We start from the raw sequence: 17,355 nt of genomic DNA, 5'->3' as shown, positions 1-17,355 counted from the left end.
GGCGCCGGCGCCGTGGCTGACAGGGTGGTTGGGGCCGCCGCCGCGAGCTGTCAATGTGGATCTGGGAGGGGATTGTGAGTGCGCGGTCAAGAGAGATTTTTGGGCCGATTCCCCAATGGGCTGTTGAGCCTGCTGTGACTGCGACTGGCCCAATGCCCCTGATTTAGTCCATTCCACGCTAAAACCTATAACGTTTTTCCGCTAAAACGCCCAAATGTGCTCAAACACAACGCGGGCGTTTCCTAACGGACGCCTTAAGCACCCGTTTCTTCTGTTGCCGCAAACGGGCGCGTACCCCCACGCCGCGCTGGGCCGGCCCGTTTCCATATTTTCTTTCTGTTAAAAAACTGCAGCAAAACTCGTATTTCGTGCGTGAGGGTTCGAACTCGCGATCTCTGCGTTGATACAGCAGGGCACTAACCAACAGACCACCGTACCGATTGTGTCCAGTACTTATTTTCGTTCTTTTATTTACGTAGGCCGTGAGAGCCCACCAAACCAGCTTTCCGCTGGCTTATTTCTGGGCGTTTTTTTTCTTTTTTTCTGGTTCCTTTTTCTTTTTTTCTCATTTCCTTTTTTTTCTTTTCCTAAAAATGCGAATTATTTAAAATTCATGAAATTTTTAAAATTGAATGAACTTTTATCAAGTCGATGAACTTTTTTAAAATTTGATGAAAATTTTCAAATTACATGAATTTTTTAAAACATGAACAATTATTGAGAACATGAATAAAAATTTATTTATGACGAACAATTTTCAAATATACACTGAACATTTTTTTGGTGTACAATGAACAATTTTTAACTACACAGCGAACATTTTTGTGATATACATTGAAATAATGTAAAACATATTTATACATTTTTTTTGATATAAGATGAACAAATTTTATACATTGAACATTTTTGTAATATAACCTGAACAACTTTTAACTACACATTGAACAATTTTGTGATATGCGCTGAAAATCCATTTAAATACCCATTGAACATTTTTATGTACACTGAACAATTTAAAATATGAACTTTTTTCAAATTCGAATGAACTTTTTTGATATTGCTGAACTATTTTTCAAAATTGATGAACTTTTTTAAAATTTGTGAACTTTTTTAAAATCAATGATTTTTTTGGTTCGTTAACCTTTTCAATTCGTGATTTATTTTGAAATTTGTGAACTTTTAAATTTCTTCCCGAAAAAAATTTACGTTTTCCCAAATCTGTGCGCAATAAATAGCGCGAATTTAATTATTCTTAAGTCGTTCGCGCTGAAAATATCCATGTACGATTGGTTGCCCTAGTGGTTAGGTGACTAGAACAGGTACTGGACGTCGCGTGGTCGAATCCTCACAGGAGCAACCATTTTAGGGCATTTTTTTTGTCTTATAGATAAGGCGTGTCATGGGCCGGCCCAGCAGGCGCGGCTGTGAGCGCCAGCTTCCTGAACCGGCGCTTAAGGCGCCGGTTAGGAGCTCCCCACAACGTGACCCTCCCAAATATCCTATAGCAACGCTAAAACACCGAAATAGCGCGCTATTTTTTTCATTGTGTAAAATGCACCATGGAAGAATGAACAGAAAGAAAGCATGCACCTGTTTTTATGAAACATATTAAAATTAAAAAAAAGGAAACCAACATTAGTAAGTACAAATGGATCAGAAATTTGAGAGCAACCATTTTAGGGCATTTTTTTTGTCTTATAGATAAGGCGTGTCATGGGCCGGCCCAGCAGGCGCGGCTGTGAGCGCCAGCTTCCTGAACCGGCGCTTAAGGCGCCGGTTAGGAGCTCCCCACAACGTGACCCTCCCAAATATCCTATAGCAACGCTAAAACACCGAAATAGCGCGCTATTTTTTTCATTGTGTAAAATGCACCATGGAAGAATGAACAGAAAGAAAGCGTGCACCTGTTTTTATGAAACATATTAAAATTAAAAAAAAGGAAACCAACATTAGTAAGTACAAATGGATCAGAAATTTGAGAGCATAGATAACTAATAGATATGAAAACATACATGAGAATCAAGTATTTCTGACCTACTACCTCCTTCAACAACAGGAAGTACTTGTCTAAAATATAGGCAAAAATGATGATTGGCATTCAGTGGTTTACATAGGAAAACTGAAACGGTATTTTCACAATTATTTGCCAAACAATTATGACATCCATGGTACACCACCTTTGCTAAAACAAGGATTAAGTTGGGTGTCTGCAAAGCAACAAGAAAAACTTTGAAATGTCGTCAGAAGAAAATTAAAGCTCTACAGAAATCCCATTACTTGTTTTTTTCGAATACGTAAAGCTTGCATATCATTGCATTGATGGAAGAAGTTAAAATGAGTACATGAGATGGTACAACACATGACACGGATGCAAAGGCGTAAACATGGTGCCCAAAGCGAAGGAGAGATATAAGATACTCGACCCAAACAAAGAAGAACACGACTAAACTCAGCGACCAGAGAAGCAAACCAAACAACAACTAGACGACCAAAACTCTGAAGCCGGCACCGAGGACGCCACGAACAACCAAGACAACGCCTTCATTAAGGAGAACGACACCAAGATGCCATCGTCGTCCGACCCGGAGACCCAGACCTAGGGTTTCCCCCGATGCTCGAAGAGGGTCGCAAAACGGACATGGCAGCACCTCCAGGAAGGGAACGACACCCGCGGGTGTCACCGCTGCTAGTATAAAATGCAAGGATTTTGCCCTGGCAATTCCAAACTAACCAAAGTCATTGGAACACAAGGGCGAAGAGGAGGTCGTCGAGCGTTGGCCAGAGTTGTAACTATGGGGAGGGGAGCCACACGCGACACCAAAGGAGGCGTCGTGCATCGCTGGGCGCAATAACTTTGGAGGAGGGCGAGTATGCATGACTGCGTGGAATGAGAGGCGGCAGGGATGAGATGGTGACCGTAGCCCCGGGCGAGCCGAGATCTAGAAGGAGCGCAGATCCGAGCCGCCGAGACCGAAGCAGCAGGGCACTGGCGGGCCTAGGGAGCTGGAAGGGGACGCGGCTCCCGAAGCCTGCCAGAGATGAAGATGCACCGGGATGGATGGCCAACCAAGGGACCGCGGGGTGGTGGAGGTGCGGATATGCCGAGGAACCAATGAGCCAAGGGGGGCGGAAAGAGCGCAGCTCCCGTAGCTCGCTGGTTCCGAAGCCGCGCCGCCAGCCATGGACGCAGGAAGGGGACATAGGTCCATGGCTGCCGAGCCGAAGCTGTTGGAAATATGCCCTAGAGGCAATAATAAAAAGATTATTATTATATTTCCTTGTTCATGATAATTGTCTTTTATTCATGCTATAATTGTATTATCCAGAAATCGTAATACACGTGTGAATACATAGACCACAACATGTCCCTAGTGAGCCTCTAGTTGACTAGCTCGTTGATCAACAGATAGTCATGGTTTCCTGACTATGGACATTGGATGTCATTGATAACGGGATCACATCATTAGGAGAATGATGTGATGGACAAGACCCAATCCTAAGCATAGCACAAGATCGTGTAGTTCGTTTGCTAGAGCTTTTCCAATGTCAAGTATCTTTTCCTTAGACCATGAGATCGTGTAACTCCCGGATACCGTAGGAGTGCTTTGGGTGTACCAAACGTCACAACGTAACTGGGTGACTATAAAGGTATACTACGGGTATCTCCGAAAGTGTCTGTTGGGTTGACACGGATCGAGACTGGGATTTGTCACTCCGTATGACGGAGAGGTATCTCTGGGCCCACTCGGTAATGCATCATCATAATGAGCTCAAAGTGACCAAGTGTCTGGTGACGGGATCATGCATTGCGGTACGAGTAAAGTGACTTGCCGGTAACGAGATTGAACGAGGTATTGGGATACCGACGATTGAATCTCGGGCAAGTAACATACCGATTAACAAAGGGAATTGTATACGGGGTTGCTTGAATCCTCGACATCATGGTTCATCCAATGAGATCATCGAGGAGCATGTGGGAGCCAACATCGGTATCCAGATCCCGCTGTTGGTTAATGTCCGGAGAGCCGTCTCGGTCAGGTCTACGTGTCTCCCGGACCCATAGGGTCTACACACTTAAGGTTCGGTGACGCTAGGGTTGTAAAGCTATGAGTATGCAGTATACCGAAAGTTCTTCGTAGTCCCGGATGAGATCTCGGAGGTCACGGGGAGTTCCAGAATGATCCGGAGGTAAAGAATTATATATAGGAAGTCGAGTTTCGGCCATCGGTAAAGTTTCGGGGGTCACCAGTATTGTACCGAGACCACCGGAAGGGTCCCGGGGGTCTACCGGGTGGGGCCACCTATCCTGAAGGGCCCCATGGGCTGAAGTGGGAGGGGAACCAGCCCCTGGTGGGCTGGTGCACCCCCCACCCTTGGGCCCCCCTGCGCCTAGGGTTGGGAACCCTAGGGGAGGGGGCGCCTCCACTTGCTTTGGGGGACAAGGCACTCCCCTTGGCCGCCGCCCCCCTAGGAGATCCCATCTCCTAGGGTCGGCGCCCCCCCTGGGGACCCTATACATAGAGGGCGGGAGGGAGCGCAGCCGCACCCTTGCACTTGGCGCCTCCCTTCCCCCTTGCTACACCTCTCCCTCCCGCAGACGCTTGGCGAAGCCCTGCCGGGATCCCTGCTGCATCCACCACCACGCCGTCGTGCTGCTGGATCTTCATCAACCTCTCCTTCCCCCTTGCTGGATCAAGAAGGAGGAGACGTCTCCCTGACCGTACGTGTGATGAACGCGGAGGTGCCGTCCGTTCGGTGCTAGGATCTCCGGTGATTTGGATCACGACGAGTATGACTCCCTCAACCCCGTTCTCTTGAACGCTTCCGCTTGATCTACAAGGGTATGTAGATGCACTCCTCTCTCTTGTTGCTAGATGAACTCATAGATTGATCTTGGTGAAACCGTAGAATTTTTTTTATTTTCTGCAACGTTCCCCAACAGTGGCATCATGAGCTAGGTCTATGTGTAGTTCTCTTTGCACGAGTAGAACACAAATCTGTTGTGGGCGTAGATGTTGTCAACTTTCTTGCCACTACTAGTCTTATTTTGCTTCAGCGGTATTGTGGGATGAAGCGGCCCGGACCGACCTTACAAGGTACGCTTACGTGAGACAGGTTCCACCGACTGACATGCACTAGTTGCATAAGGTGGCTAGCGGGTGTCTGTCTCTCCCACTTTAGTTGGAGCGGATTCGATGAAAAGGGTCCTTATGAAGGGTAAATAGAAGTTGAAAAATCACGTTGTGGTTTTTCGTAGGTAAGAAAACGTTCTTGCTAAAACCCTATTGCAGCCACGTAAAAGATGCAACAACAATTAGAGGACGTCTAACTTGTTTTTGCAGCAATTGCTTTGTGATGTGATATGGCCAAAGTTGTGATGAATGATGAATGATATATTGTGATGTATGAGATCATGTTCTTGTAATACGAATCACGACTTGCATGTCGATGAGTATGACAACCGGCAGGAGCCATAGGAGTTGTCTTAATTATTGTATGACCTACGTGTCAATGATTTAACGCCATGTAATTACTTTACTTTATTGCTAAACCGTTAGCCATACTAGTAGAAATAATAGTTGGCGAGCAACTTCATGGAGACACGATGATGGAGATCATGGTGTCATGCCGGCAACAAAGATGATCATGGAGCCGCGAAGATGGAGATCAAAGGAGCTATATGATATTTGGCCATATCATGTCACTACTATTTAATTACATGTGATGTTTATTATGTTTATGCATCTTGTTTACTTAGAACGACGGTAGTAAATAAGATGATCCCTCATAATAATTTCAAGAAAGTGTTCCCCCTAACTGTGCGCCGTTGCGACAGTTCGTTGTTTCGAAGCACCACGTGATGATCGTGTTGGGGAACGTAGCAGAAATTCAAAATTTTCTATGCATCACCAAGATCAATCTATGGAGATTCTAGAAATGAGAGAGGGAGAGAGGGAGTGCATCTTCATACCCTTGAAGATCGCTACACGGAAGCGTTACAAGAACGCGGTCGGTGGAGTCGTTCACGAAGCGATTCAGATCGCGGCCGAATCCGATCTAAGCACCGAACAACGGTGCCTCCGCGTTCAACACACGTACAACATGGGGACGTCTCCTCCTTCTTGATCCAGCAAGGGGAGAGGAGAAGTTGAGGGAGAGCTCCGTCAGCACAACGGCATGGTGGTGGAGCTTGCAGTTCTTCGACAGGGCTTCGTCAAGCACTACCGAGGAGGAGGAGGTGTTGGGGAGGGAGAGGGCTGCGCCAGGGGAAGGGGTGAAGCTCCAATGCGCCTCCCCACTATATATAGGGGTGGAGGGGGCTGGTTTCTTGCCCTCCAAATCCATTGGGGCGTTGTCAATGGTGGGAGGAAAGAAATCCCATCATTTCCTTCCCCACCGATTGTTATCCCCCTTTTTTAGGGATCTTGATCTTATCCCTTCGGGATATGATCTTATTCCTTCTAAGGGGGGATCTTGGTGCGCCTTGACCAGGGGTGTGGGGCCTTGCCCCCACTACCCACGTTCATGTGGGTCCCCCATGCAGGTGGGCACCACTCCAGAACCTTCTAGAACCTTCACGTTACAATACCAAAAAATCCCGAACATTTTCCGGTGGCCAAAATAGGACTTCCCTTATATAAGTCTTTACCTCCGGACCATTACGGAAGTCCTCGTGACGTCCGGGATCTCATCCTGGACTCCGAACAACATTCGGTAACTGCACACTAATTCCCATAACAACTCTAGCGTCACTGAACCTTAAGTGTGTAGACCCTACGGGTTCGGGAATCATGCAGACATGACCGAGACGTTCTCCGGTCAATAACCAACAGCGGGATCTGCATACCCATGTTGGATCCCACATGTTCCACGATGATCTCATCGGATGAACCATGATGTCAAGGATTCAAGCAATCCCGTATGCAATTCCCTTTGTCAATCGGTATGTTACTTGCCCGAGATTCGATCGCCGGTAACGCAATACCTGGTTCAATCTCGTTACCGGCAAGTCACTTTACTCGTTTCGTAATGCATGATCCCGTGACTAACTACTTAGTCACATTGAGCTCATTATGATGATGCATTACCGAGTGGGCCCAAAGATACCTCTCCGTCATACGGAGTGACAAATCCCAGTCTTGATTCGTGCCAACCCAACAAACACTTTCGGAGATACCTGTAGTGCACCTTTATAGTCACCCAGTTACGTTGTGACATTTGGTACACCCAAAGCATTCCTACGGTATCCGGGAGTTGCACAATTTCATGGTCTAAGGAAAAGATACTTGACATTTAGAAAAGCTTTAGCATACGAACTACACGATCTTGTGCTAGGCTTAGGATTGGGTCTTGTCCATCACATCATTCTCCTAATGATGTGATCCCGTTATCAATGACATCCAATGTCCATGGTCAGGAAACCATGACCATCTGTTGATCAACGAGCTAGTCAACTAGAGGCTCACTAGGGACATGTTGTGGTCTATGTATTCACACATGTATTGCGGTTTCCGATCAATACAATTATAGCATGAATAATAGACAATTATCATGAACAAGGAAATACAATAATAACCATTTTATTATTGCCTCTAGGGCATATTTCCAATAGTCTCCCACTTGCACTAGAGTCAATAATCTAGTTCACATCACTATGTGATTGTAATGAATCGACACCCATGGGGTTTGATCATATCTTGCTTATGAGAGAGGTTAATAGTCAACGGATCTGAACCTTTCAGATTCGTGTGTGCTTTGCAAATCTCTATGTCATCTCCTAGATGCAGCTACCACGCTCTATTTGGAGCTATTCCAAATAACTGTTCTACTATACGAATCCGGTTTACTACTCAGAATAATCCGGATTAGTGTCAAAGTTTGCATCAGCGTAACCCTTTATGATGAACTCTTTTACCACCTCCATAATCGAGAAAATTCCTTAGACCACTAGTTACTAAGGATAAGTTTGACCGCTGTCATGTGATCCATTCCTGGATCACTCTTGTACCCTTTGACTGACTCATGGCAAGGCACACTTCCAGTGCGATACACAACATAGCATACTATAGAGCCTATGTCTGAAGCATAGGGGACGACCTTCGTCCTTTCTCTCTCTTTTGCCGTGGTCATGTCTTGAGTCTTACTCAATACTCACACCATATAACACAGCCAAGAACTCCTTCTTTGCTGATCTATTTTGAACTCCTTCAAAATCTTGTCACGGTATGTATTCATTTGAAAGTACTATTAAGCGTTTTGATCTATCCTTATAGATCTTGATACTCAATGTTCAAGTAGCTTAATCCAGGTTTTTCATTGAAAAACACTTTTCAAATAACCCTATATGCTTTCCAGAAATTCTACATCATTTCTGATCAACAATATGTCAACAACATATACTCATCAGAAATGCTATAGTGTTCCCACTCACTTCTTTGGAAATACAAGTTTCTCATAAACTTTGTATAAACCCAAAATCTTTGATCATCTCATCAAAGCGTATATTCCAACTCCGAGATGCTTACTCCATTCCTTAGAAGGATTGCTGGAGCTTTGCACACTTGTTAGCATCTTTCAGGATTTGACAAAACCTTCCGGTTGTATCACATACAACCTTTCCTCAAGAATAACGTCGAGGAAACAATGGTTTTTGACATCCTATCTGCAAGATTTCATAAATCATGCAGTAATTGCTAATATAATTCCAACAGACTCTTAGCATCGCTACGAGTGAGAAAGTCCCATTGTAGTCAACTCCTTGAACTTGTCGGAAAACATCTTAACGACAAGTCGAGCTTTCTTAATGGTGATACTTACCATCATTGTCCGTCTTCCTTTTAAGATCCATCTGTACCCAACAGCCTTACAACCATCAAGTAGTTCTTCCAAAGTCCACACTTTGTTTTCATACATGGATCCTCTCTCGGATTTTATGGCCTCTAGCCATTTGTCGGAATCTGGGCCCACCATCGCTTCTCCATAGCTCGTAGGTTCATTGTTATCTAGCAACATGACCTCCAAGACAAGATTACGTACCACTATGGAGTAGTACATATCTTTGTCGACCTACGAGTTTCGGTAGTGACTTGATCAGAAGTTTCATGATCACTATCATCAGCTTCCACTTCAATTGAAGTAGGTGCCACAGGAACAACTTCCTGTGCCTTGCTACACACTAGTTGAAGTGATGGTTCAGTAACCTCATCAAGTCTCCACCATCCTCCCACTCAATTCTTTCGAGAGAAACTTTTCCTCGAGAAAGGACCTGATTCTAGAAACAATCCATTTTGCTTCCGGATCTGAGACAGGAAGTATACCCAGCTGTTTTGGGTGTCCTATGAAGATGCATTTATCCGCTTGGGGTTCGAGCTTATCAGCATGAAACTTTTTTCACATAAGCATCGCAGCCCCAAACTTTCAAGAAACAACAACTTAGGTTTCTCTAAACCATAGTTCATACGGTGTCATCTCAACGGAATTACGTGGTGCCCTATTTAAAGTGAATGCGGTTGTCTCTAATGCCTAATCCATGAACGATAGTGGTAATTTGATAAGAGACATCATGGTATGCACCATATCCAATAGGGTGCAGCTATGATGTTCGGACACACCATCACACTATGGTGTTCCAGGCGGTATTAGTTGTGAAACAATTTCCACAATGTCTTAATTGTGTACCAAACTTGCAACTCAGATATTCATCTCTATGATCATATCATAGACATTTTATCCTCTTGTCACGAAGATCTTCAACTTCACTCTGAAATTACTTGAACTTTTCAATAATTCAGACTTGTGTTTCATCAAGTAAATATACTCGGCATCTACTCAAATCATCTGTGAAGTAAGAACATAATGATATCCATTGCGTGCCTCAACACTCATTGGACTGCACACATCAAAATGTATTACTTCCAACAAGTTGCTCTCTTGTTCCATCTTACTGAAAACGAGGCTTTTCAGTCATCTTGCCCATGTGGTATGATTTGCATCTCTCAAGTGATTTAGAATCAAGTGAGTCCAAACGATCCACCTGCATGGAGTTTCTTCATGCGCTCATACCAATAGACATGGTTCGCATGTCTCAAACTTTTCAAAAACGAGTGAGTCCAAAGATCCATCAACATGGAGCTTCTTCATGCGTTTTATACCAATATGACTCAAATGGCAGTGCCACAAGCAGGTGGTACTATCATTACTATCTTATATCTTTTGGCATGACCATGTGTATCACTACGATCGAGATTCAATAAACCAATCATTTTAGGTGTAAGACCATTGAAGGTATTATTCAAATAAACAGAGTAACCATTATTCTCCTTAAATGAATAACTGTATTGTGATAGACATAATCCAATCACGTCTATGCTCAACGCAAACACTAAATAACAATTATTTAGGTTTAACACTGATCCCGATGGTAGAGGGAGCGTGCGATGTTTGATCACATCAACCTTGGAAATACTTCCAACACATATCGTCACCTCGCCTTTAGCTAGTCTCCGTTTATTCCGTAGCCTTTTATGTCGGGTTACTAACACTTAGCAACTGAACCGGTATCTATTACCATGGTGCTACTAGGAGTACTAGTAAAGTACACATCAATATAATGTATATCCAATATACTTTTGTCGACCTTGCCAGCCTTCTCATCTACCAAGTATCTAGGGTAGTTCTGCTTCAGTGACCGTTCCCCTCATTACAGAAGCACTTAGTCTCGGGTTTGGGTTCAACCTTGGGTTTCTTCACTAGAGCAGCAACTGATTTGCCATGTCATGAAGTATCCCTTCTTGCCCTTGCCCTTCTTGAAACTAGTGGTTTCACTAACCATCAACAATTGATGCTCCTTCTTGATTTCCACTTTCGCGGTGTCAAACATCACGAATATTTCAAGGATCATCATATCTATCCCTGATATATTATAGTTCATCACGAAGCTCTAGCAGCTTGGTGGCAATGTCTTTGGAGAAACATCACTATCTCATCTGGAAGATTAACTCCCACTCGATTCAAGTGATTGTTGTACCCATACAATCTGAGTACAAGCTCAACGATTGAGCTTTTCTCCCTTAGTTCATAGGCTAAGAAACTCGTCGGAGGTCTCATCCCTTTTGATGTGGGCACGAGCCTGAAATCCCAGTTTCAGCCCTCGGAACATCTCATATGTTCCACGACATTTCAAAATCGTCTTCGGTGCCTCAATTCTAAACCGTTTAACATTACTGAACTATCACGTAGTCATCAAAACGTGTATGTCAGATGTTCGCAACATCCACAGACGACGTACGAGGTTCAGCACACCGAGCGGTGCATTAAGGACATAAGCCTTCTGCGCAGCAATGAGGACAATCCTCAGTTTATGGACCCATTCCGCATAATTGCTACTGTCAACTTTCAACTAAATTTTCTCTAGGAACATATCTAAAACAGTAGAACTGAAACGCGAGCTACAACATAATTTGCAAAGACCTTTTGACTATGCTCAGGATAATTAAGTTCATCTAATGAACTCCCACTCAGATAGACATCCCTCTAGTCCTCTAAGTAACACATGATCCGATTCAACTAGGCCGTGTCCGATCATCACGTGAGACGGACTAGTCATCATCGGTGAACATCTTCATGTTGATCGTATCTACGATACGACTCATGCTCGACCTTTCGGTCTCTTGTGTTCCGAGGCCATGTCTGTACATGCTAGGCTCATCAAGTCAACCTAAGTGTTTCGCGTGTGTAAATCTGGCTTACACCCGTTGTATGCGAACGTTAGAATCTATCACACCCGATCATCACGTGGTGCTTCGAAACAACGAATCTTCACAACGGTGCGCAGTTAGGGGGAACACTTGCTTGAAATTTATTGAGGGATCATCTTATTTACTACCGTTGTTCTAAGCAAATAAGATGCAAAAACATGATAAACATCACATGCAATCAAATAGTGACATGATATGGCCAATATCATTTTGCTCCTTTTGATCTCCATCTTCGGGGCGCCATGTTCATCATCGTCACCGGCATAACACCATGATCTCCATCATCATGATCTCCATCATTGTGTCTCCATGAAGTTGTCTCGCCAACTATTACTTCTACTACTATGGCTAACGGTTTAGCAATGAAGTAAAGTAATTACATGGCGTTATTCAGTGACACGCAGGTCATACAATAAATAAAGACAACTCCTATGGCTCCTGCCGGTTGTCATACTCATCGACATGCAAGTCGTGATTCCTATTACAAGAATATGATCAATCTCATACATCACATATATTTCATTCATCACATCCTTCTTGTCCATATCACAACACATGGCATATGCTGCAAAAATAAGTTAGACGTCCTCTAATTTGTTGTTGCACGTTTTTACGTGGCTGCTATAGGTTTCTAGCAAGAGCATTTCTTACCTACGCCAAAACCACAACGTGATATGCCAATTGCTATTTACCCTTCATAAGGACCCTTTTCATCGAATCCGATCCGACTAAAGTGGGAGAGACTAGCACCTTCTAGCCACCTTATGCAACAAGTGCATGTCAGTCAGTGGAACCTGTCTCACGTAAGTGTACGTGTAAGGTAGGTCCGGGCTGCTTCATCCCACAATACCGTCGAACCAAGATAGGACTAGTAACAGTAAGCATATTGAACAAAATCAACTCCCACAACAACTTGTGTTCTACTCGTGCATAGAATCTACACAATAGACCTAGCTCTGATGCCACTGTTGGGGAATGTAGCAGAAATTCAAAATTTTCTACGCATCACCAAGATCAATCTATGGACATTCTAGCAATGAGAGAGGGAGAGAGGGAGTGCATCTTCATACCCTTGAAGATCGCTAAGCGGAAGCGTTACAAGAACGCGGTCGGTGGAGTCATTCACGAAGCGATTTAGATCGCGGCCGAATCCGATCTAAGCATCGAACAATGCCCGGGGACGTCTCCTCCTTCTTGATCCAGCAAGGGGAGAGGAGAAGTTGAGGGAGAGCTCCGGCAGCACGACGGCGTGGTGGTGGAGCTTGCAGTTCTCCGGCAGGGCTTCGCCAAGCACTACTGAGGAGGAGGAGGTGTTGGGGAGTGAGAGGGCTGCGCCAGGGGAAGGGGTGAAGCTCCCATGCGCCTCCCCACTATATATAGGGGTGGAGGGGGCTGGTTTCTTACCCTCCAAGTCCATTGGGGCGTTGGCAAAGGTGGGAGGAAAGAAATCCCATCATTTCCTTCCCCACCGATTGTTATCCCCCTTTTTTAGGGATCTTGATCTTATCCCTTCGGGATATGATCTTATTCCTTCTAAAGGGGGATCTTGGTGCGTCTTGACCAGGGGTGTGGGGCCTTGCCCCCACTACCCACGTTCATGTGGGTCCCCCCATGCAGGTGGGCCCCACTCCGGAACCTTCTAGAACGTTCACGGTACAATACCGAAAAATCCCGAACATTTTCTGGTGGCCAAAATAGGACTTCCCATATATAAATCTTTACCTCCGGACCATTTCGGAACTCCTCGTGATGTCCGGGATCTCATCCGGGACTCCGAACAACATTCGGTAACTGCACACTAATTCCCATAACAACTCTAGCGTCACTGAACCTTAAGTGTGTAGACCCTACGGGTTCGAGAATCATGCAGACATGACCGAGATGTTCTCCGGTCAATAACCAACAACGGGATCTGGATACCCATGTTGGCTCCCACATGTTCCACGATGATCTTCATCGGATGAACCATGATGTCAAGGATTCAAGCAATCCCATATGCAATTCCCTTTGTCAACCGGTATGTTACTTGCCCGAGAATCGATCGCCGGTAAACCAATACCTTGTTCAATCTCGTTACCAGTAAGTCACTTTACTCGTTTCGTAATGCATGATTCCGTGACTAACTACTTAGTCACATTGAGCTCATTATGATGATGCATTATCGAGTGGGCCCAAAGATACCTCTCCGTCATACGGAGTGACAAATCCCAGTCTTGATTTGTGCCAACCCAACAAACACTTTCGGAGATACCTGTAGTGCACCTTTATAGTCACCCAGTTACGTTGTGACATTTGGTACACCCAAAGCATTCCTACGGTATCCGGGAGTTGCACAATCTCATGGTCTAAGGAAAAGATACTTGACATTTAGAAAAGCTTTAGCATACAAACTACACGATCTTGTGCTAGGCTTAGGATTGGGTCTTGTCCATCACATCATTCTCCTAATGATGTGATCCCGTTATCAATGACATCCAATGTCCATGGTCAGGAAACCATGACCATCTGTTGATCAACGAGCTAGTCAACTAGAGGCTCACTAGGGACATGTTGTGGTCTATGTATTCACACATGTATTGCGGTTTCCGGTCAATACAATTATAGCATGAATAATATACAATTATCATGAACAAGGAAATACAATAATAACCATTTTATTATTGCCTCTAGGGCATATTTCCAACAGATCTGGTGTGATAGATTCTAACGTTCACATGCAACGGGTGTAAGACAGATTTACACATGCAAAACACTTAGGTTAACTTGACGAGCCTAGCATGTACAGACATGGCCTCGGAACACAGAGACCGAAAGGTCGAACATGAGTCGTATGGAAGATACGATCAACATGGAGATGTTCACCGATGATGACTAGTCTGTCTCACGTGATGATCGGACACGGCCTAGTCGACTCGGATCATGTAACACTTAGATGACTAGAGGGATGTCTAATATGAGTGGGAGTTCATTAAATAATTTGATTAGATGAACTTAATTATCATGAACTTAGTCTAAAATCTTTGCAAAAAATGTCTTGTAGATCAAATGGCCAACGCTCATGTCAACATGAACTTCAACATGTTCCTAGAGAAAACCAAGCTGAAAGATGATGGCAGCAACTATACGGACTGGGTCCGGAACTTGAGGATCATCCTCATAGCTGCCAAGAAAGCATATGTCCTAGAAGGACCGCTAGGTGAAGCACGCATCCCAGAGAACCAAGACGTTATGAACGCTTGGCAGTCACGTGCTGATGATTACTCCCTCGTTCAGTGCGGCATGCTTTACAGCTTAGAACCAGGGCTCCAAAAGCGTTTTAAGCAACACTGAGCATATGAGATGTTCGAGGAGCTGAAAATGGTTTTCCAAGCTCATGCCCGGGTCGAGAGATATGAAGTCTCCGACAAGTTCTATAGTTGTAAGATGGAGGAAAATAGTTCTGTCAGTGAGCACATACTCAAAATGTCTGGGTTGCACAACCGCCTGTCCCAGCTGGACATTAACCTCCCGGACAAGGCAGTCATTGACAGAATCCTTCAGTCGCTCCCACCGAGCTACAAGAGCTTTGTGATGAACTACAATATGCAGGGGATGGTGAAAACTTTTCCTAAAGTATTTTCAATGCTGAAGTCAGCAGAGGTAGAAATCAAGAAGGAACATCAAGTGTTGATGGTCAATAAAACCACTAAGTTCAAGAAGGGCAAGGGTAAGAAGAACTTCAAGAAGGACGACAAGGATGTTGCCGCGCCCGGTAAGCCAGTTGCCGGGAAGAAGTCAAAGAATGGACCCAAGCCTGAGACTGAGTGCTTTTATTGCAAAGGGAAGGGTCACTAGAAGCGGAACTGCCCCAAATACTTAGCGGACAAGAAGGCCGGCAACACTAAAGGTATATGTGATATACATGTAATTGATGTGTACCTTACCAGTACTCGTAGTAACTCCTGGGTATTTGATACCGGTGCCGTTGCTCATATTTGTAACTCAAAGCAGGAGCTGTGGAATAAGCGGGGACTGACGAAGGATGAGGTGACGATGCGCGTCGGGAATGGTTCCAAGGTCGATGTGATCGCCGTCGGCACGCTACCTCTACATTTACCCACGGGATTAGTTATAAACCTCAATAATTATTATTTAGTGCCAGCTTTGAGCATGAACATTGTATCTGGATCTCGTTTAATACGAGATGGCTACTCATTTAAATCTGAGAATAATGGTTGTTCTATTTATATGAGAGATATGTTTTATGGTCATGCCCCGATGGTCAATGGTTTATTCTTAATGAATCTCGAACGTAATGTTACACATATTCATAGTGTGAATACCAAAAGATGTAAGGTTGATAACGATAGTCCCACATACTTGTGGCACTGCCGCCCTGGTCACATTGGTGTCAAACGCATGAAGAAGCTCCATGCTGATGGACTTTTAGAGTCTCTCGATTATGAATCATTTGACACATGTGAACCATGCCTCATGGGCAAAATGACCAAGACTCCGTTCTCCAGAACAATGGAGCGAGCAACCAACTTATTGGAAATCATACATACTGATGTGTGCGGTCCAATGAGCGTTGAGGCTCGCAGAGGATATCGTTATGTTCTCACTCTCACTGATGACTTAAGTAGATATGGGTATGTCTACTTGATGAAACACAAGTCTGAGACCTTTGAAAAGTTCAAGGAATTTCAGAATGAAGTAGAGAATCAACGTGACCGAAAGATAAAGTTCTTACGATCAGATCGTGGAGGAGAATATTTAAGTCACGAATTTGGTACGCACTTAAGGAAATGTGGAATCATTTCACAACTCACGCCGCCTGGAACACCTCAGCGTAACGGTGTGTCCTAACGTCGTAATCGCACTCTATTGGATATGGTGCGATCTATGATGTCTCTTATCGATTTACCGCTATCTTTTTGGGGATACACTCTAGAGACAGCTACATTCACTTTAAATAGGGCACCGTCTAAATCCGTTGAGACGACACCGTATGAATTATGGTTTGGGAAGAAACCTAAGCTGTCGTTTCTAAAAGTTTGGGGATGCGATGCTTATGTCAAGTAACTTCAACCTAAAAATCTCGAACCCAAGTCGAAAAAATGCATCTTCATATGATACCCCTAGGAAACCATTGGGTATACCTTCTACCTTAGATCCGAAGGCAAGTTCTTTGTTGCCAAGAACGGATCCTTTCTGGAAAAAGAGTTTCTCTCAAAAGGAGTAAGTGGGAGGAAGGTAGAACTCGATGAAGTACTGCCTCTTGAACCGGAAAGTAGTGCAGCTCAGGAAAATGTTCCTGTGGTGCCTACACCGACTGGAGAGGAAATTAATGATGATGATCAAGGTACTTCGGATCAAGTTGCTACTGAACTTCGTAGGTCCACAAGGGCACGTTCCACACCAGAGTGGTATGGCAACCCTGTCCTGGAAATCATGTTGTTAGACAACGGTGAACCTTTGAACTATGAAGAAGCGATGGCGGGCCCAGATTCCAACAAATGGCTTGAAGCCATGCAATCCGAGATAGGATCCATGTATGAAAACAAAGTATGGACTTTGACAGACTTGCTCGATGATCGGCGAGCGATAGAAAACAAAT

Source organism: Triticum dicoccoides, chromosome 5B (genome assembly GCF_002162155.2).
Source record: "Triticum dicoccoides isolate Atlit2015 ecotype Zavitan chromosome 5B, WEW_v2.0, whole genome shotgun sequence".
In the NCBI taxonomy this organism is placed as follows: Eukaryota; Viridiplantae; Streptophyta; class Magnoliopsida; order Poales; family Poaceae; genus Triticum; species Triticum dicoccoides.
The sequence above is the reverse complement of the archived record's forward strand: the minus strand, read 5'-3'. Positions refer to the sequence as shown.